This window comes from Podarcis melisellensis, assembly GCF_964234715.1.
Source record: "Podarcis melisellensis genome assembly, chromosome: 15".
Classification (NCBI taxonomy): domain Eukaryota; kingdom Metazoa; phylum Chordata; class Lepidosauria; order Squamata; family Lacertidae; genus Podarcis; species Podarcis melisellensis.
The window spans coordinates 12,846,899-12,869,033 of NC_138532.1; the positions used below are offsets into that span (position 1 = coordinate 12,846,899).

Here is a 22,135-nt window from a genome sequence, read left to right on the forward strand (position 1 = left end):
GACTTGCCGATCAGAAGGTCAGTGGTTTGAATCCCCGTGACGGGGTGAGCTCCCGTTGCTCGTTCCCTGCTCCTGCCAACCTAGCAGTTCGAAAGCACGTCAAAGTGCAAGTAGATAAATAGGTACCACTCTGGTGGGAAGGTAAATAGCGTTTCCATGCGCTGCTCTGGTTCGCCAGAAGCGGCTTAGTCATGTTGGCCACATGACCTGGAAGCTGTACGCCGGCTCCCTCGGCCAATAAAACGAGATGAGCACCGCAACCCCAGAGTCGGCCACGACTGGACCTAATGGTCAGGGGTCCCTTTACCTTTACTTTACAACTCCAAAGCTGACTAATAGCTGTGGAAGGATAGAGGACCATTGGAGTTTTCTTTCCCTCCTAGCCCAGAAAACTCCTCCTTGGGACCATGGAAACAGGACAGGGATGTGGAATAGCTGGCTTCTCCAGCCCCTGCAAGCACAGGAGCGAATTGAGACTTCTATCCCAAGCAGCAAGCTGAGTAATTCAGTAATGACATGATTTTTTCCACTGAAGTTGCAGGGAGCAGAGTTCTGCTATTTGACAGAGTGTGGGAAGGTGCACCCCCTGAATTTGGTGAATGTGGCACTTCGAGGAGAGATTGGCCTGGCTGCCTGCCTAGTGGTCCTGCCACCAATTTCTGGCATAGGCTGTGAAGCCCATGACAGGGGACTAGCAGTCCTTTCAGCAGCATTTGAACTAAACCCGCATTAGCTAGACAAATAAAGAAATAAACAAGTAGGGGAGGGAAGATTCTGTTTGCACAGCCGTGACCTAAAGTCCGCCATTTACGCAAGGTCAGGAAAAGAGGCCTATTTGGTCTCAATCCTCATCCACTTCCAGCCCAGCCCACTCCCCCCATCCCCGGCCCCATCTGCAACAACAAGTAAAGGAGTGTGAACGCTTTGCCATAATAATATCCCTAACCTTGCCCTGAAATGCTTATTGTTAGATTATTATCAGCAGTTAGCACTTACCCGAAAGAGATCAAGGCAGCAGACTTCCCAGGGGACCTCCCAGATGTGTGTGTGTGTGTGTGTGTTGGGGGAAGAGGAAACACTGGACAGGGTCACTGGAAGCATGCCTCGAGGTGGCAAAAACGAAGAGTTTACACAAGGAATTAAGCGGCAATTGGGAAGAGAGGGAAGTAGCAGCATCCGCGAAGGCAGACTTACCGTGGCAGGCTACCGTTTCTGGAATGGTCCAGTTTTGCCAAGGAAGTCTCTCTGTGGAGAGCAGAGAAAAGAGAATCAGCTGTGTGGTACCCAGATGGCAGACACCTACACTTGTCACTGGAAGTTGACACACAAACACATACGCCCCATGTGGTGTTTCCACGCAAGGATGCTTCCATGACTTGTGAGCGTAACTGGGGAGGAAAATTCTACCTCACCATCGCCTCCAACCACTTTGCCTGATTCAGGTGGAAGAAAGAACTAAGTGCCACCTACACTCCAAATATCCCGTGGCAGCTCCCAGCAGCTTCCTATAGATGTTAACAGCATGGGGGACAAGATTCAACCTTGCAGGACAATAGAGAGCAGCTGAGGTGGTGCTGAACACTAACTTGTCATAAATGTATTTTCTGCAAGTGGCTCTGGAGGCAGGAGTGGAATAATAATAATAATAATAATAATAATAATAATAATAATAATAATAAATTATTTATACCATGCCCATCTGGCTGGGTTTCCCCAGCCACTCTGGGCAGCTCCCAACAGAATATTAAAAGCACAATAAAACATCAAACATTAAAAACTTCCCTAAACAGGGTTGCCTTCAGATGTCTTCTAAAAGTCAGATAGTTGCCATACGCTCCCAGTTTTCCCTGACATTTTACCGCTTCTCTAAAATTCTGCCTGGACACTATTTTCAATGGATGAATCCCGGATATGTCTGGGATCCCAGACGTATAGTAGCCCTATGTCTGTAGAAACAGAAACCCCATAGTTGTGTGTGATTGGAATGCACGCTTCTCTGAAAAAGAAAGATTAGTCTCTATTGCTCCACCTACTTTTGCCTCTGGCCCCACCCACTGTTGCCTGTGGCTGTTCCCATCAGTGGTGTGCAGTCCCTGCAAGGTTGCCTAGGAGGGCATGCAGCTGAAAAGCATTCTCCACTTCTCAAAAACCACTTGACCCTCTATAGCTTTAAAGAACACACCCACACCGCACATTTAAAGCATACTAGTATCACTTTAACAGTCATGCTCCTCTCCCCACCAAGAATCCTGGGAACTGTGGTTTTACCCTCCCCCATGGGGCTACAGTTCCCAACACCCTTAAAAGCTGTGGCTGCCAGGATTCTTCAGGGAGTCATGTGCTTTGAATGTTTGGTGTGGATGTGGCCAGAACCACGAAAAAAGTAAGAACCTGCTACCTGATCAACCAGACACACACTTTTAGCCAACCAAAACGTTTCTAGCAACATTAATTGCATAGCTGTTTCCCTTTTTTTAAAGGGAAATTCCCTTATTCCGAATAGGATTCCTCGCAAGAAAAGGGAAAAGTTGACAGCTATGAAATTGCACCAATTCACCAGCAATTCATTGCAGCCCTTTTTACAGATACTCAGAAGTGAAAGAAAACTTTGGTTTCTTGTGTGAGTGGGGTGTAGGTGTGTTTGCATCAGCATAGCCAGATTGATTTGAATGCTGTTGGCGGGTTACAATCAAAAACAAGCAACCACACCTTAGGCCAACCCCCAACCTCTCTCAGCACCAAAGGGATACAAGTGAATAGTAAAGAGAACCCACACATACACTAAGTAGAATAGAAGCATTGCCACCTGACCCCCACCCCACTCCCCATTCCCCCCTCTACCTCTTTCCCCCTTTTCTTCCTAATGTAATACTAATGTCTCAACAAATGAAACTGATCTGTAGAAAATGTAACTTGAAAAAGAGACATTGCACATACCAGTACTTTCGTAAACCTACACACACACACACACACACACACACACACACACACACACAATGGATGCTCGGGTTGCGAACGTGATCTGTGTGGGGGGCACGTTCGCAACCCGCAGCGTTCGCAACCTGCAGCGCCGCGTCTGTGCACGCACTGGTTGCGATTCGGCACTTCTGCACATGCGCAAAGTGTGATTTAGCACTTCTGTGCATGCGCAACCCCCGGAAGTAACCTGTTCCCGTACTTCTGGGTTTTGGCGCGTCCGTAACCTGAAAAAATGCAACCTGAAGCATCTGTAACCCGAGGTATGACTGTATATCTATCTATCTATCTATCGAAAGAAAACCTTCCATGCTTCCTTGTTAAGTGAAGCCTTAACAAGAGGCCCATTTCAGCGTTCATCCTTTAGCCTGGTTGCTTTCCCTGCATCTGACGCAGTTGTTCTTCTGGTTTTTAACCAACACTGTCAACAGGGCAACAGCCCCGCGTCCGTAATTGAGCTCATTTGAAAAGCAGTCATCATATTAAAATTGCAGCTGTCATTTTCCCCACAAGCTCTGCTTCCTGAGCTCTTGCAAGCAGAGCAGTCCCCAAAAACTCCCTAAGGCATACCTCAGCTTTGAAGCACGCAAGGCAGGAAATTAAGAACTGTCTTCAAACAAAATCTCTCGACTCCTCCAGGAATTGAAAAAGAGACAATTTCCTTACTGTCTCCTCTCCTTATACACAGAGCAGGATTAAGGTAATCTGGGGCCTTAGGACCAGCAAAATATGACAACTTCCACCCCCAATAACACCCCCTCCCCAACCTCTGCCCTACTTTAGAGCATTTGGGATATTTTTCAGAACTGAAGGAGGGAAAGAGGCCGGCGGGAGAGATCAGAGAATAATCACTGATAGGGTGTTCTTGCATATATGATACAGAGCAGCTATACGTCTGGCAGTGGCATCAAAGTTTTTGCGGGAAAGGTTAAAAACGTAGCCTAAGCACAGCTTCAGATAGTCAGAGTACTGGAAGACACAAGATTTACCCACCCGGGAAGAATGGCAGATGAAGTTGATGGACTATATGGAACTGGCGGAAATGACTGGCAGAATCCGAGACCAGGGAGAAGAGTTGGTGGAAGAAGATTGGAAAAAATTTAAAGATTATTTACAGAAATACTGTAAAATTAATGAATGTTAGAAAAATGTTGGAATGAAATTATATGGCTTAAGTAGAAATGTTATAAAGAACTAAGTACAAACAGACTGTCAATTGTATTAATGTATTAAAGGGAAAAATAAGGTTATGATAAGTTAAGATAAATTACAGGACAGAAAACAGAGGAAGATGGAAAGGATTTGCTGGAATAGCTAACTGAAGTGGAGTACAAAAAAGGGAGGTGTGAGGAGGTCGCTGAAACAAGTGAATGAAGGATAAGACATTGAAATTATGGGATGTGTTTTTTAATTGTTTTTGTTTTGTTTTGTTAAGGTTCGTGTATATGTAGTGTTTTTGTTTTTCTATTGTATTGTCTTGTTGAATTTTTTTTCTTTCCTTCTTTGTTGGAATTTTTAAATTGTCAATTATTATTATTATTATTATTTTTAAAAAACAGATAGTCAGAGGCATCAATGCTTCTGAAGACCAGTTGCTGGAAACCACAGAAATGGGAGAATGCTCTTGTGCTCAGATTCTGCTTGTGGGTTTCCCATGGGAATTTGGCTGGCCACTGAGAGAACAGGGTGTCAGGAGGAAGGTCTAGGTATGGAGAGGTAGAACCAGCAGGAGAACCCAAGGAAAAAAGAGGAGGCGGAGGACTGAGAAGCAAGAAAACCAGATAGTTGGAAGAGAGTGCTCCACTGGAGGTAAAGAAAATGGGAGGAGGAGCTGGAAAAGGTGACCAAAACTGATAAAGAAAATGGGATGTGTTGAGATGCGCAGGACTCCAGAAGCTGGGGAGGTGGAGAATCATAGAATCAGAGAGTTGGAAAGGATCACAAGGATAATAATAATAATAATAATAATAATAATAATAATAATAATAATAATAATAAATTAATAATAATTTATTATTTATACCCCACCCATCTGGCTGGGTTTCCCCAGCCACTCTGGGCGGCTTCCAACAAAGTATTAAAATACAGTGGTCTGTTAAACATTAAAAGCTTCCCTAAAGAGGGCTGCCTTCAGATGTCTTCTAAAAGTCTGGTAGTTGTTTTTCTCTTTGACATCTGGTGGGAGGGCGTTCCGCAGGGCGGGTGCCACTACCGAGAAGACCCTCTGCCTGGTTCCCTGTAACTTGGCTTCTCGCAGTGAGGGAACTGTCAGAAGGCCCTCAGTGTCTGGGTGGAACGATGGGGGTGGAGACGCTCCTTCAGGTATACTGGACCGAGGTCATTTAGGGCTTTAGAGGCCAGCACCAACACTTTGAATTGTGCTTGGAAACATATTAGACCAGGGGTCAGCAAACATTTTCAGTGGGGGGCCGGTTCACTGTCCCTCAGACCTTGTGAGGGGCCGGATTATAATGGGGGGGGGGGATGAACCAATTCCTGAGTTAGTTAGATCTGCCTGTCATCAATTCTAGCGCCATCTACTGTTGGTCTCCCGGTCTTCCATCCTACCAGTCCCAAGGGGCACTAGCCAACGAGGTACCACTGTGCTGATTAACAGATAACATGAAGCAGTACATTCATGAAAAGAAGCTGTGAGACTCCAAGCCAAACTTCAAACCAAGATCAGCCAGAGGTTTGTACCTGCACTGCAATGTTCCATCAAATGCACATGTAATTGGCATTTATTTACAACATATTGTAATGTGTGCAGAAGTGACATCTCTTTTGTGGCTTTCAGGTCTCTTTTCCCTGCTGAGCATCCTGACAACCTGTCTTTAAAATTCATTCTCCCTTTAGCTCAACTTCCTCTGTCAAATGATGTTCTGTATACAAAGCGCGGTAAACATCACTCCCAAACAGTTAAAAACGGCTTCCCAACTTCAGGGCCTCAAACTTCCAAGTCAATTTTCTGTTTTGCCCTAGTGGCAGCCTCAGAATAGCACTGGTGCCACACAGATGTTTTGGACCACAGCTCTCGTCAGCTCCAGCCAGCCCAGCTGCTGTCCGAAACATCTGGAGGGCTCCAGCTTGGGGAAGGCTGACATGGCATTACACTTCCCAGTCCCAAATTAGAGTGTTCTGCTCTTTCCCTTCCATTGCCTTTAGCACAGCGAAGGAGACAAGTCAAACAAACAAAAGTTATAGAAACTCAGCCTTCTTGTTTATGAAGTAAAAACAATGAAAGTGTCACTGGATTGTAGCGAAAGAGAAATATTTATTCAACAGTCACATTAAGCAGCCAAAAAGGCCACACACACCAAAAAACGGTTTCTTAAGAAGCTGCTCCTTGCCTCCAGCATCTTTGCGCCCAGCCGTGTTTGCATCCTGGTAGCCATGGTAACAAAGCCTCACCTCCAGGCCTCCCTTATTCTCTAGCTCCTCACCCCTGGTCTATCTTCCCTTTGTCTCAGGCATAGCCTCTGACCAAGGCAGGTTTCTGCTGACTGTCACAGCACCGGACTGATAACCTTTTTGCGCCAAAGCACACTTCCTTCCCATTCTTTACCTGTCAGCCACCGCCCAGTTGGAGCAGCAGCAGGTTGCCAAGGGGACTGGGAGACTGGGCATTCCGGTGTAATTCAGTTATGGAATCAGAGACAGAATTCCTGTTCTGCTTAGCATTAGCCATTAGCCTGAACCACCAGTCTGTTCGTTTCCAAAGCTGGCCCGACATATTCTTCTCTTTAGGAAAAAACAGTATATGGTGCCTTATCCCACAAATTGAAATTCAAAGCACCCAAGCCCTTTCAAATTATTTTAACACTTGACTCTCTCTCTCTCTCTCTCTCTCTCTCTCTCTCTCTCTCTCTCTCTCTCTCTCTCTCACACACACACACACACACACACACACACACACAAACACACAAACATGTACTTATGTATACAGTATATAAATTCCTGGATTAAATACAGTTTATGGGCTGCATGTTGGTCACTTGCACCCTAGCTTATTTCTGGTCCACTGTCCCTCAGAACCTGGGGGGGCCTGGACTATATTTTGATTTTTTTTTTTAAAAAAAATGAACGAATTTCTATGTCCCACAAATAACCCAGAGATGCATTTTAAATAAAAGCACACATTCTACTCATGTAAAAACATGTTGATTCCTGGACCGTTCATGGGCCAGATTGAGAAGGCGATTGGGCCAGATCCGGCCCCCAGGCCTTAGTTTGCCTACCCATGTCTTAGGAGGTCCATGGATCCTAAATGACAGACCACAGCTCCATCTCTGAAGGCATCTTTCACTTGAAGTACTGTCTGGCTGGTCCAAGTTTGTTGTCAAGTTGTTAAGGGTGCTGGGAATTGTAGCTCTCTGAGGGAGCCTTAACAACTCTCAACACCCTCAACAAACTCAAGCCACGACTGTTTAAGTGGTATAACAGTGCTTTTAATGGTGTGGATCTACCTAATTGGGCCCAAGTTGCCCAAGTTCTGGAGAACATACTGAGCAGGTACACGGGCCAGCTGGTCTCCATGTTCCTTGCTCTGGGGCAAGGTATTTCAGTCATAGTCATTATTTCAAAATTTGCACATCTATACACATAAATTCACAGATGTGAATTTTATGCAGCTCTGCACCCTCTTTCCCTCTCCCTCTCTTCTTTTTAAAAAAAGAAGGTAAAGGACCCTTGACATTTAAGTCCAGTTGCGAATGACTCTGGGGTTGCGGCGCTCATCTTGCTTTACTGGCTGAGGGAGCTGACGTTTGTCTGCAGATAGTTTTTCTGGGTCATGTGGCCAGCATGACTAAGCTGCTTCTGGTGAAACCAGAGCAGCGCACGGAAACACCGTTTACCTTCCCGCTGGAGTGGTACCTATTTATCTACTTGCACTTTGATGTGCTTTCGAACTGCTAGGTTGGCAGGAGCTGGGACTGAGCAATAGGAGCTCACCCCGTCACAGGGATTTGAACTGCTGACCTTCTGATCGGCAAGCCCTAGGCTCAGTGGTTTAGACCACAGTAGCACCACTCTTTTCTTGGCGATGTGCAAATGCCCACCCCGAGTCAGCTAGGCAGGGGATGCAACCCCCAGTGGTCTTATGTGGGCTTCCTTCAGCTCTGTGGAACCCAAAGTGGGCTCAGGCAGTTTGAGCTACCCTACACCTCTCTGGGCATTGGAAGGGCTGAATCAGTTTGCCTAGCTCCTCAAACTAGGGCCATCTGGCTGTTCCCTAGACAAACAACTTATATTTATGATTCATATTGGTTTTGGTCACGATGCATCTGAATCGCCCACAAGCCTGGGAAATGACAGCACGCCTCTCCTTAGTGCAAGACAAGTGTGACAGAACCTGCTCAAGGTCCATAGTACCCACAGTGACATACATACGCCCTGGCCAACCTTTCTTCCCACAGGAAACCTCTATTTTTTCTCATAAAGGACCGGCCTCACTTCCAAAGGCCATGAAAACCCCATTGGCTACACAGCTGGAGACCTCTCAGTAAGTGGCCGCCACTCGTCTCTTAATAACCGAGGGAGAAATTATTTCAGATATTGAAAGTGGATCTTTTCAGGGGTGGCTTAAGGGCAGACAATAGCTCCGGCCCGTATCACCTCTAACTCAGGCTGACAAACACATGGGAGGCTCCTTGTCTGCGGCTTTGATGTATGCAAATCCCACTGTCGGCTGGGCTGGGTCCACGCCTACAGAGTCTCCTGCTGCAAGACTTTTGCATGCAAACAGGGCCGAGGGAGCAGTTTTTTCAGGACAACAGCTCCCCACTCTCTGCTTCATGGGGGCGCAGGTCCAGGTGCTTCATCGGGACACAACATGGGGGGTTGGGAAGTGGGGGGACAGAGCTTTGCGCTGAGGTTCCCACAGAAGACCGAGACTTTCCCATAGCATCCTTCAGGCTGACACACACAACAGCAAAGGGAGACAGAGGCTTGCATAGGGCCTGAACTCATAGGTGCAGTATTGATTTTCTCACTGTGAAAGTTGGTTGCTGCGAACCACTCAGCCTGGTGAGAAGACCCTCGTTCCTGCTGAACTGTACTTAGACCTGAATGCTGCAGGCTCTTGGAGTACAGAGAAACTAGAGCTCCTCACCAGCAATGGATTTGGTTTTATTGTTATTAAGGGCCAATGCACTAGCAGACAGGTGAGTTTTAAAGTTGTGCAATGGAGGAACCCATCGCATCAACTGCACTGGTGGAAAGTCATTGTGCAACAGTTTGCACAATCTGTCACAATCAGTTTGCAAGCAGCCTTCTATTGCACCACAACATTTCTCTCGCACAAAACATTTTGCCGGTGGGACAAGTATGCCGCTAAGTGACGTCAACTTAGTGCTGTATTGGATGCAACCCATAATTTGTCAGCTTGTGGCTGTGCATTACAATATGCAGATGTTATGCAAAATTGACTTGCTCTTGTTTTTGGTGACACCTTACTGGCTACTCTTCCTGCCAACCTAGCAGTTCGAAAGCACGTCAAAAGTGCAAGTAGATAAATAGGTACCGCTCCGGCGGGAAGGTAAACGGCGTTTCCGTGTGCTGCTCTGGTTCACCAGAAGCAGCTTTGTCATGCTGGCCACATGACCCGGAAGCTGTCTGCAGACAAACGCCGGCTCCCTCGGCCTATAGAGTGAAATGAGCACACAACCCCAGAGTCGGTCACGACTGGACCTAATGGTCAGGGGTACCTTTACCTTTACCTTTAACTGGCTGCTGTAATCCAGAGAGATGCTGTGTTTACAGATGCTCACACTTATGGATATACAAGAGTAAGGCCACATGACCATGACATGCCAAAAGGTGCAGCCCGGGAAGATCAAATATACATAAAATAGGCATATGACTTAAATATAAGGAGGGACAGAGGGGACCCAGCCCCTTTCCCCTCTGCGCTGCCTCCTCAGGTACTGTTTTTAAAAAGGCTACCACGTTTGGGATTGGACTAAAATTGAGGGGGATCTTGCAGATAACATTATGCATTTCCCCCCAACATTGGAGCACTGGACTAGCACAGTGAGCATTCTCAATAGCAGTGGCCAGGGATAATCAACCTTTCAGGCACCGCGAGGTTCATTTATCATGGGTGTGGCATTGAAATGTCTGAATATAGATAAATTCATCACCTGCAAAGGCCCTGACTGGAAATATGAGATGCTGAACAAGCAGCTCCTTCCGCCGTGCTGAGGCTCGATGGCAGCTTCCTCTTTGTCTGGACCCCTGTTTGCCCACATTCCCCACAACACAACCTCAGTTGCCACTTGAAAGGGGGGAAACCAAAGAGCGAGCCAGTACTCCAAGCTAAAGCAAACAGCTTGGCTCTGCCACTCATCAGATCTCTCTGGCTAACATCTAACCACCCACCAGACCACAAACAACTCAGGAGGGACTCAAATTAGAAGGAGGGCTCTGAAGCAACAAGGGCAGGTGGCCTTCTGCTTTCAGCAGCAGCTCCCGAGACTCGGCCTTGAGTATCCAGCCCCCTCCTCCACTCACCCCAAGGGGTTCCCCATCCATCAAACTTCTTAAACAAGCCAGGCCATTACTTTAATTCCAGCTGTGGATCCAGTTACACTCCCAGGCTGCTCCATTAGCTGCCAAAACAGAAACTGTCCCCTTGATAAGTGAGGCGGTTGGGGTGGGGTGGGGAAATCCAAACCCAACAGGTTGCTGTGGAAACACATTCCAGCCCGTGGGGCTGTGTCTTTGGAGGTCAGGACTCTGACCTTGTGGATTGCCTCCGGGCCGCACATTGTGCTCCGCGCTCAGGAATGATGGCAGATGCTGCTCCATGTAATGTTGTGTTGTCAATCTGGGGAGATCCCACTCGAGGCACTCTGCTTTGACACCTGTGCAAAGGAATAGTGGCCTCCAGCCTCCTCCCTTGTTTGAGATGGGCTCATTCTTGGCATTTTAGAGGCAGATTCTTGAGCGAGGGGCAGTGGGAGCTGTGAGTGTCCAGGTGATCGGATGGAGAATTCTAGGCATGTGATAACTAGCCACAGAGGCGCATCACTTGCATGTGTGTTCATGGCTCAGAGAGGCTTCTGGTTCCAAATCTTGCCTCCACCTCCAAACTGTGTTTTACCTCATCCAAAAAATCTTTAATAAAATAAACTGTTACAAGAAAATAAGCATAACACAAATGATAGCCCAAACACAAGATGCATTCCACTTCCCTGGCCCCAAGCAATCAACTTCCATACTTTCTCAGTTACTTGGTTAAATTAATTTAGGCCCTGAGTGGTGTCACACATGTTCCTTTCTTTCCTTTTCTTGCTCAGCGCAACACTGAATCATTGACTTTGTAGTCTTAAATGTTCCATGTTTCTGAGTTAGAATGGAAAAGTTGTAAACTGGGGGCATATTCAATAACTTAAATGGGTCTTTTTGGTGCAACATGATGGCGGTCAGAGGATCAGACTGCAAACAGCATGACAGGTCAGCATATTATGAAAATATCCTTGACAAGTACACAGAAATGTTAACCGTCGGCTGATAGCACCCAAGTAAAAAAATGTGTAATGCTGTGGATCTGAAGGCAGGAGACTAAAGGTGCAAAATCAAATCCTCTGTCAGATTTCAAGAAAAGCTTTATGAAATTTCTACAAGGCTGTCGTCGTTTTCACAGCAATATTCCAAACGGACAGAGCCAAGGGCTGTGTGACCTGACTCCTAATATTGTCAGGTTTTGAGGTTTTTATGCTTGGCAGACAGAGACCTCCTTAAACTGCCTGCACGCTAGGCTTCCTCTAGTCTCAATCCCATCTCTATCTCACAAGCAAGTTTCTTCATAGCCCAGCAGGTCTGCCTCTAACTTTCAGCTATATGTTTACATTTCTCCTCTACAACCACCAGCCTGCATTGCCTTTTATAGGCTGCTCTTACTACACACATAACACTGTTATTATAAACATAGCCCTGGTCGTCTGGGCACCCTGGCCACTGGCACATGCCATGGCTGTTCCAAAACAAACCGCAGTGTTACCCTTACGCAGAGCACCTTGCAATGGGCATGTGACCTGGCCCTGGCATTTCACAGCTTTTCATCAACAAAACTCTCTTCAGCTCAGCAGACTGAAGGCAAAGGGAAATGCAAGGATTTACAGGTATATTATGGTTACATATGCATATCTGGTGTAGGAAAACTGAAGATCAAATTACCAGTGATGTCTGCAGAAAGCCAGGAATGGGGAGCCTGCGGCCCTCAATATCTCTCTGGCCCTCAGAACTCTCCCTAGGTTCCTCCCCCCACTCTGAACCACTCCTTGAGTGCTTTTGCCTGGCTGGAATATGCCTGACTGGAAATGTGATAATACCTGCTGCCTGACTGAATAGAGAGATGTGGGCACTTGCATACAAACCTCTAGCACCTGCGTGGCCAGAATGTAGCAAACATGAAAGTCACACCCTTTGACCACACCCACCACTGGCATGTGGCCCCCAGAAAGTTGCTCACGGAAGAATGTGGCCCTCAGGCTAAAAAAAGGTTCTCCATCCCTTGGTTTAGGCCTAGGTCTGCCCCCATCATGTTCAAAATGTGGGATGGGGCTCAGTGTTGTGGAAAGTGGGTGGGCATTTGAGAAGATCCCACACTGTTCCCATGGTTTGCCTTCCCACAGTCCATCACCAGCACTCCTTGCTCAGTCGGCCTCTGATTCTGAGAAGAGTGGGAAGATAACTGTCGCGAGGGGAAGATAAGCTTGGGGAATTGAGGGTGCTCATCTTCCATGCATCCATTTGGCTCTCAGAATAAGTATTTCGTTTTTAGCACTGCAGGTTGCTTAAAGTGGGGGACATTATTATTATTATTATTATTATTATTATTATTAGCTTTTCTTGGTTTACCAAAGCACGTGCCTTGTCTCTTTTTTTCTGGATTAAAGACTTTTCTACAAATCAGTTGCATTATATATGAGACATTAGGTTTGTATTCAGTATGGAGTCGGGGAAGAAGAGAGGGAGGAGAGGAGGTGTGTATAGCGTCTTGTATAGCGTACATGTGGGGTTTTTTTTGGGGGGGGTTGGCCAGTGTCAACTGGGTAGGCTCTCTTTCTATTCACTTCTTACCTTTCCTTGATAGTGAGAGGGATTGGGGGGTCCAGGGTGTGGTTGGTTGTCTGTAGTTGGTTGAAGTGCAGTTTGTTTGCATTTGTGAAGGTGGTGGGTGGGATTGTTGGTTGAGGTAAGCCATATTGATTGGTATGCAGTCCGTGGGTTGTCTCGTTGAGCTGTGCATGTGATAAAGGGGAGCCATACTGGGATGAAGGTGTCCTCTTCTATCTGTCCCCATGGGGTGGGGAACTTTTTCAACCCAACCATTGCTTTCCCTTTCCAGGGCCCTCGTGTAAGTGGTGGATGGGGCCAAAGGCAAAGTGTGCAGATCAATCAGTGCGGGTTTACCTCTGTTCTGGAGTTAAGTTCCAGCCATGCAAAAGTGAGGCCCTGCCATCCAGCATATATGATAGCACTTCAAGGATTGATTGAGTGATCAATTTGTCCAGGGAGTAGAAGCATTGCAGATGAAATAGCATGTGTGTGGGGTGGGTGGCCGTTGTATTAGTATTGTGGTTGCCTACTGGCCAGTGCCAGTGCCATCATATTTCCTTCTACTTACTTCTGGTTGTATGTGGGTGAAGCTCCCATAGCCATGGCACATCTTTGCATGCAAAACTTCAGTTGTATGAGGAGTTACTCTTTGCATCTCGACCCTGTTACTGGGCCTCTGTTTGTTTTTAATATTCAAGTTATTTCATATTGCGAGGAAACCTAGGCTTTTATTTTTCTAAGGGAATGTCAGGAGGTATTTTCCTTGGCTCACGACAGCGCGCTCTGCCGTTGCCATATAGTTCACATGCCAGAATGAATGTTCTTGGCATTTTTTGCTCTTAGGGGATGGCAGGAGGTATTGTTTTGGCCAAAGGTATGGAAACAGTCACTTCACATCCATATGAAAGAATGCTTTGCTTCAAAAGGGGAGCCGAGCTGTCTGTAACACAAATCTGCAGGCTAGAGAGAACCACAATGGTGACCTAGTTTGCCCTCCTATCAGAGATGTTTCATTTCCCACTCCAACCTTCAATTCCAGCCATTTCTGATGGAATTTCAACACGTCTTGGGAGTTTCAGCAAATTCACAGAATGCCAAGGCTAGTGAAAAATGCAGCCTACTAAGTGAACAGGGTTGCTTCTCTCCACCAGCAAGACTGCTGCGGCTTTTACCTCTGCATGAAAGGCGGAAACCAGGCAAAGCCTTTCCTTGCATGCAGATTCAGCAATGGGAGAGGGTTTCTGTCTGCCATACAGTTGTTAAATGTGTGACATTTCTGCCAGGGGCATGGGAGAATGAGCTATATGCACTGGGGGTAGATGGAAAGCATGTTGGAATATGAACACATGGTCAAGTTGACTATAATGCTGCCATTGAGTGGGCTGGATGGCTGTGCCCCATAGAATATATCCAGGAACATAGGATGTTGCCTTAAACAGAGTCAGACCAATGGTTCTTCTAGCTCATTATGGTCTGCACCAGGGATTAAGAACCTGTGGCCCTCCAGATGTCATTGGATCACCATATCTGATCATGGACCATGCTGACAGAGGGGGCTGGAGTCCACCAACATCTGGAGGGCTAGAGGGTTCCCCATCTCTGATCTAAAATGATCAGCAGCAGCTCTCCAGGGTTCCAGACAGGGGTCTTCCCCAGCCTCTGCCTACATGGAGATGCCAGGGGGTGAATCTGGGACCTCTTAAATGCAAAGCATGTGGCATTGTACCATTGAGCTATATTCCTTCCCCACATTTCTATAATGTGCCAGACTTCAATAGATGCAGTCTCACAACTTCTCTGTTGAGCACACCAACTCTTGTTGATCCCGGGGTACTTGATGGGGTTGTGAAAGTAGCGAATGTGTTCTAGAAATCAGGTTCTAAATCAGGAAGAAATAATGGCATCTACCCCACATCTTGAGTTCCATCATGTAAATAAACGATCTTTTTAGTTTTTGTAAACGTGCTTCCTTATTATAATCATATAGTTCATTTGGTGTGAAGTATGAAGGTAAAGCATGGGCTCAACTTTCTTCTGAGCCCCATGCCTTACCTTTTTTTTGCAAAACATAAACTATTTGGGGGAAGCAGCAGTAGGGTGGCAGGAGGCAAGGAACGGGTCAGTCGTGAGTTGTGGGATACGTGAACAGGTAAAGACAAGAACTGAAACTCTATCATTTGAACACTGGAACCTTTGGCAGATACAGCACATGGTTTAAAATATTATTTCAATTTCCTTGAGGACTAGAATTATATTGCATGGTTTGGTTTTTTAAATCATGGATGGTGGCAGTGTCAGGAATCCATACAGCAACATGTATTTCTGCAGGAAATTCTATGCATGCAGCACTGCAGAGTTTATGCACATGTATATGTGCAATTACAATGGAAATGTGTACATTAAACGATGTGAGAAAGAGTTCTCAGGTCTTTTGTGCAAGTTCACCCTATCCGATATCCTGTCTCATGCTGTGCTGACTTCTACTGCTTTAGAGGAAAGCTGAGCAGAGGGAAGGCACAAAATAGTAGGGGTGAACAGTCCTATCTTAACATCCATATGTTGGAGCAGATACATGATGCTGTGGGCTCCCTTTGCCATAACATACCTGGGATGCGTAATTTTTGAGGTTTGCCATGAGCATCCTTGGGAAGGGACCAAGGTGGTAGAGTAAATGCTTTATATGCAGAAGATCCTGTGTTCCACCCCTGTCATATTCAGGTAGAGCTGAGCAAGTTCTTTGTCTGAAATGCTGATGAACTGCTTCCAGCCAGTGGAGACTAAGGGTAGCTAAAGTGTTGCCCTCCATACATTGTTGAATTTATGGCAGGAATGAAAAAATGTGCAATATGTGGAAGTTTAAGCTTTTCTCCATGCCTACAATTCTCAGCTGCCCCAAGCAGCATGGCCAATGCTCAGAGATGATGGGAGTTCCAACAATCTCTGCAGAACACCACGTTGGCCATCCCTGATGTAGATGTAACCGAGCTAAATGGACTAGCTTCCTACTCTGATCTAAACAGAGAGCATTTGGACAAAAATAAGAAGAAACAAAACCCAAACTCCTAACCATCCAGCCCCGCTTGCTACACCTTATGAAATATAGGAAACGGATGTGTCAGTCAACCAGAGGTATGCCTACATCAGCTGGATTGATGTTCAGGCATTGTTATGGATCCCAAAGCAGCAAAGTTTTGTGCTCAGGTACTGCACACACCTGGGCACAGGTAAGAACCACTGACACGCCATTACAATGTATCCTTTTCCTATTCACCTCACACAGCTGTAACTGCATACATCACAACACAACCCATCATCCTTCATATATCAAAGGCAATACTGCACCAGAGATCCCACAGCTCTGGGAAGCAAACATTCCCAAGGAGTGTCTTGGCAACACCTGTGGAAACACAGATCATACTTTCTTCCCCTCAGCTCACCCACACCTCTAAGCACACTCTGATTTGTCCAGCAAAGAGACATCGAAGAAAAAGAAGAGGAGACATTTGTCTTTTATTAGGATAATTAATTCAGGCAAATTACCTGGACTGGTTTTAATTACTGAAGTATCTCAAACGAGCTTGCACCTGTCTGACTTCAGGCAGCAGATCTGTCCCCAGGGACAACCAGAAGCGACTTCTCTGAATCCTAAACGGCAGACAGAAGCTTGGGGCTCTGTCCAGCATATGACACATTATGTTTAGTATGAACAGAGCCCCTTGGTGACTGGAGGAATCCCTCGTAGAGCTGCAAGACTTTCTCACAGAAAGAACATGTGGAGGCTTAGACTGTAAAACAGGCCACCATCAATTCTGGGTCCCCAGAGCCCTTCTGAGAAGGTCTCATGGTCCCTCGGGGACTACATCTTTCTGTCGACCATACAATCTCGATGCTCTCATCAATGTCTCCCCTTTCGCTCTTCTGAACTGGAGCGTAAGAAAGGCAGCTCAGTGCAGCTCTCCTGTCGCAGTTTGAAGAGCAAATATTTTCCTACAGGTTTGCTTGTCGACAGGCTGCTCGCTTCACAGGAAGAAAAAAAAGAGGGAGCGAGAAAGCAGCAAGGTGAAAGAGCTTCAGCTCAGGTTGACCACTCTGTGGTAACCGGGGAAAGAAGGTGCAAAGAGAGAGAGAGAGAGAAAGAGAAAGAAGGAAGAGGGGACGAATTCACCTCAGCTAACTCAGCGGCTTCCCCTTCTGAAAGCTGAAGTGCTCACTTACCTCCTGCTCTGTCGGTGAATTCTTGTCCAGTCTCAGAGCCTCTCCTGTTCAAATCACGCCTCTAAGGCACCAGACACTTTTTCTTAACGTTTCCTTCAAAGCAGAACCCACCCCCCCAGCCCACCATGGCTCTTTGCCCAGTCGTTCTCCATGCGGAGCCAAGAAAACCTCACTCAAGGAGAAAACAAAATTACTTGGGAATGATGCGAGCAGGAGGGATGGTTCTCGTCTTGGGTTTTTAGGCTCCGTACCATCCGGGTATACAGCAGAGGGGGACTGTATAAGAGGGGGAGAGAGAGAGAGACAGGGGTGTTGGGGGGAGAGAAAGAGAGCTCTAAAATTGACAACACATGGCTGTTTCTTATCCTAGGGCCTAGTAAATAGGTCTTTCATGCTGGGCCAGTTACCACGGCAACAAACATGCAGGAAATATTCCAGATAACTAGAATAGTGGCAAAAAACATGTGTTTTGGATAAAGCACCCCCCCTCCTTCTCCCATGGCTTTATTCATTCGGCTGCTCCACACAAGCTTGCCTTTCAGTGCAGACACCTTCCTTGTGTCTGGCAGGGGTCAGAGGCTAACCTTTGCCGCAACTAGGAAGATGAGACCCATGTTTTTTTCTCCAGGGGAGAAAAAGAAATAGCGGTTTCTTCCTGCCGCCCCTTGTCTTCAGATGAAATTGAACAAAGATGCTCCCTGGGAAACTCTCGGAGGAGATTCTCCTTGGCTACTTGACTCCTGCGCACATACAAGAGAACCTTGTGGTTCCTAGGGCTGAGAAAGCCAATAGTGATGTTGTTGGGGGACAACTTCCACCATCTCCAACCATTGGCTATGCTGGATGAGCCCCATGGGAACTGGAGTTGAAGAAGAGCTGGAGGACATCACATTGGCCACTGCTGCCATAATTGGCCAACAATGAGTTCTGTTTTGGACCCCTGCATGGTCTTTGATGTGTCATGGATATTGAACACCCACACCACCCATTTAAAGCACTCCTATACAACTTTAATAGTCATGGCTTCTCCCAAAGAAAACTGGGAACTGAAGTCTGCTTGGGTCTCATTTTGCACAGGTCAATTCTGTGTCCAGGGCAGCTGTCTACCAGCTCCATCTGGTATGCAGGCTGAGACCCTATCTGCCTGCGGACTGTCCCACCAGAGTGGTGCATGCTTTAGTTATCTCCTGCTTGGACTACTGCAATGTGCTCTACGTGGGACTACCTTTGAAGGTGACCCAGAAACTACAACTAATCCAGAATGCGGCAGCTAGACTGGTGACTGGGAGTGGCTGCCAAGACCATATAACACTGGTCCTGAAAGACCTACATTGTCTTCCAATACATTTCCGGGCACAATTCAAAGTGTTGGTGCTGACCTTTAAAGCCCTAAACGGCCTCGGCCCAGTATACCTGAAGGAGCGTCTCCACCCCCATCGTTCAACCCGGACTCTGAGGTCCAGCACTGAGGGTCTTGTGGTAGTTCCCTGCCTGTGAGAAGTGAGGTTACAGGGAACCAGGCAGAGGGCCTTCTCGGTAGTGGCGCCCACCCTGTGGAACACCCTCCCACCAGATGTCAAAGAAATAAACAACTATCTGACTTTTAGGAGACATCTGAAGGCAGGAAAGCTTTTAATATTTGATGAATTATTGTATTTTAATATTTTGGTGGAAGCCGCCCAGAGTGGCTGAGGAAACCCAGTCAGATGGGCGGGGTATCAATAATAACCCCTTACAAGCTACAGTTCCTGGGATTTTATGGAGGAAGCTATGACGGTTATGGAGGAAGCTATGATAGGTTCTTTTGCTGCTGTGCAAATACATGGTATGCCTTAGCATGTCATCTGAACCTGGCCTTGTGATTTACCTCTTCCAGAAAAACCACAAGATGCAAATTGAAGGTCAAACTTTAGTTCCAGCTCATGGTCAGTTGAAGCATGAGTCTGGGTTTGGATGACACATCATGGCTTAGCTCAGTACAGCACAGCAGCAAGTTGAGAGGGTAGGAGCTACATGTTTGCTTGTTCACACTAAGCTGGGGCTTGGCTTAGCATTATGTGCAAATCAGACTATTGTTTTTGCGAAGCTAAGCCAGTGAAGGTCTGGTCAATGACCTGGATGGGAAACCACTGGAAGTGCAATGTAAGCCTTGGAAGTATATATACATATTTAAAATGAAAATCAATCTGTAATGCATTCACTGTTGACACAACAAACGCGTATGATAAAAGCCACACAAAACAGCTGTTTAATAAGCATAGACAAACAGTGCATAACTAGGTATGCAACTAATTTTTGAGTGCTTTTTGCGCTCATGAACTCAGCTGCATTAAAAGTCCACATTGTTGGCACCAGCCCAGCCCAGCTGACTATAAACATAAGTACAGATTATTCATGAATGTTTGAAAAATCTCTCCTTGCCCTACTCTCACACCCAGTGCTCCCCCCCCCCCAGAACAGTGTTTAGGGGATGGTGAGAGCAGCCACGGAATTAAAAGACGCCTGCTTCTTGGGAGAAAAGCAATGACAAACCTAGACAGCATCTTAAAAAGCAGAGACATCACCTTGCCAACAAAGGTCCGTCTAGTTAAAGCTATGGTTTTCCCAGTAGTGATGTATGGAAGTGAGAGCTGGACCATAAAGAAGGCTGATCGCCGAAGAATTGATGTTTTTGAATTATGGACTGGAGGAGTCTCTTGAGAGTCCCATGGACTGCAAGAAGATCAAACCTATCCATTCTTAAGGAAATCAGCCCTGAGTGCTCACTGGAAGGACAGATCCTGAAGCTGAGACTCCAATGCTTTGGCCACCTCATGAGAAGAGAAGACTCCCTGGTAAAGACCCTGATGTTGGGAAAGATGGAGGGCACAAGGAGAAGGGGACGACAGAGGACGAGATCGTTGGATAGTGTTCTTGAAGCTACTAACATAAGTTTGACTAAACTGCGGGAGGCAGTGGAAGACAGAAGTGCCTGGCGTGCTCTGGTCCATGGGGTCACAAAGAGTCAGACATGACTAAACGACTTAACAACAACAACATTTTCCCACTCATATTGAAATGCTGCCCCTCAATGAGGCCAAACTTAGATTCACAAAATGTTTAGGTAGGGGTATGCGTACCCCTGCGTACTCCCCCCCCGAAAAAGCACTGCTTACACCCATAGGGGAAAGCAGAAAGAGAAGGTTGGGAAAGAAGTTTCAGGTTGTCTCCACAAGCACCGGTTATCCGGAGAAAGGGTATTTTTGATGAAGAGATGCAGGAATCTCAGAGATAGAACATTTCTTCAAAGCCCTAAAGAATCCTTAATGTAGAGGTGTAAAGGACTTCTGTTGAAGCTTTGTCAATCAGCTGTAATTGAAAAGGAACCTGAGTAATGGATCACTGCCATTCCCTGTTGTGGTCATCACATTTGCCTTAAAATTTGGGCACTGTAGCGGGCTGCCTGGCATACGCATGGATGTTTTAAGTAAGTGCATGCTCAAATAATGGCCATATGTATAAGAGGCAAGAAAAGAGGCTATCAGGGCACTCTGTCAGGTCGGCCCTGCATTTCCTAGATGAAAGGCAGCCTGGAATCATTAGTGTCTTGGCTGGGTCTGCTGATGCCAGCTCCATGACTGGGCCAACACAACAGGTGTGAGGGAGATGCCTTCTTCCACCTGTAGCTAATGACCATCTGAAGGCAATAAAGCTGATTCCTTCTCTCTCTGTCTCCTTCCCATTGATCTTGAGCCCAATCCTAAAGTCTTTGATCAGGCCCTAACCAGCAGAGTTCTCTGGCATGAGCCCTGGCCATTTGTCTCCAGTAAAATATGATTTGAAGCAGATGACGTCATTTACAAACACACACCCTGCAGTGGGAATGTTACAGGCAAAGTCTGGGAAAGCTTCTAATTTAGGGTTGCCATATTTTGAAAAGTGAAAATCTGGACACAAAAGTTCTGTTGTCTTTTTTTGGGGGGGGCAAAGTTGTTGAGTATTTTTTTTTTTTTAGTTTTGCCCAAAATTGTTGAGCTTCTTTGGCAAAATCGCAAAAGAGAGAGAGAAAATTATAAGTTTTTGAGCTACTTTTAAGGAAAATCACCCCAAATGACACTGTCAACATGGGTTGCCATACATCCAAATTTTCCCAGACAATTTTTTTTTGCAATTTTCACCCAGACACTGCTTCCGACTCCAGTATTCTGGCTATGCCCGGGAAATTCCAGACATGTGACAACCCTATAGGGAACAGCCACAACCTGGCCTCCCTTACTTTGATGTGAATGTTACCTGCCTCTACTCCAGGGATGGATAACTTGTGCTCCTCCAGATGCTGTTGGACTACAACTCCCATCATTCTAGATCACTGGTTGTTGTGGCTGGGGTTGTTGTGGCTGATGGGGTCTGGAGTCTGCCAACATGTGGAGAGCCAAGAGATTCCCCATCTCTGAAATATACTGCGGTAGCTGCAATGTATCTGAAAGGCCAGGCTGTGGTCTATATGGCCCCTGACAGCCTAGCCAGATGTGGCATTAAGATTGCACCAGGGCTGGTCCAAGACATTTTGCCATATGCATTCCCTTCCATCTCTCTTGTCCAAAGCCAACTGCACTGCAGTCAAATCTTATTTCAACAAGGGATAGCATCCCCCACCACACCTGAGACAGCAGGCCAGATTAGGTGGTGCAGGAGAGGCCATATGGTAGCAGAGGGGAAGGGCTGGTGGCTTAGGAGAAAAAGCCAGAGGTGGCTGCACTGCTTCTGCTGCTTCCCTAAGGATCAGCCGCCTGAGGCAGAGCCTAATGGTAGAGCCACCCCGGAATGGACTTTGGGTGCTGGGTTTTTGCTTACTAAATAACCGTTACAGAACCTCCAAGTGCCTCTATTTTCCAGGGAC

The 22,135-nt window shown here is 46.5% G+C and overlaps 1 protein-coding gene across 1 annotated transcript in view; it reads right to left on the minus strand.

Moving 5' to 3' along the window:
- Positions 1-17,351, minus strand: part of CDON (cell adhesion associated, oncogene regulated) — a 109,194-nt gene extending 91,843 nt beyond the window's left edge. Inside the window, exons 1-2 of the mRNA XM_081890853.1 lie at positions 17,257-17,351; positions 1,195-1,245 (exon numbers count right to left, since the gene is read on the minus strand). The gene's annotated coding sequence lies outside the window, so the exon portion shown is untranslated. The remainder of the gene's footprint in view (positions 1-1,194; positions 1,246-17,256) is intronic.
- Positions 17,352-22,135: the final 4,784 nt, after the last annotated feature.